The sequence below is a fragment of the Pterocles gutturalis genome, unplaced genomic scaffold, assembly GCF_000699245.1.
Source record: "Pterocles gutturalis isolate BGI_N339 unplaced genomic scaffold, ASM69924v1 scaffold35143, whole genome shotgun sequence".
Taxonomy (NCBI): Eukaryota; Metazoa; Chordata; class Aves; order Pterocliformes; family Pteroclidae; genus Pterocles; species Pterocles gutturalis.
This window is the reverse complement of record NW_010124179.1, coordinates 10873-11231: the sequence shown is the minus strand read 5'-3', so window position 1 is coordinate 11231 and position 359 is coordinate 10873.

The window sequence follows — 359 nt, the reverse complement described above, 5'->3', positions numbered from 1 at the left end:
CCAATTTAAGTTTTCACAACAAAACTCAGCTTGGGGGCGGTGGGGGGCATCACCAAACCTCTTCTGTAAATTCTTTCATCTCCCCATTGCCCCACCACACCGCAGCTCTCCATAAAACACCTCTCACTGTTTTCTGGTTTTAATAAGAGAGCAGAGTCGGTACCAGATCCATCGGCATTCATAAGACGCTTGCTGGAAAGGTGCAATTCTCCAAGTTGCTTCCCCCTGTGAATTGCAGAGCCACAAAGCTCCTGCTTAAATCTTTTCATGTCTGCTCAATACTTCAGCTGTTGAAGTATCTGCTTCAGGTGTTGATTACAGGGTTGGAATGGGAGTATTTGGACAATTCCCAGAAATTT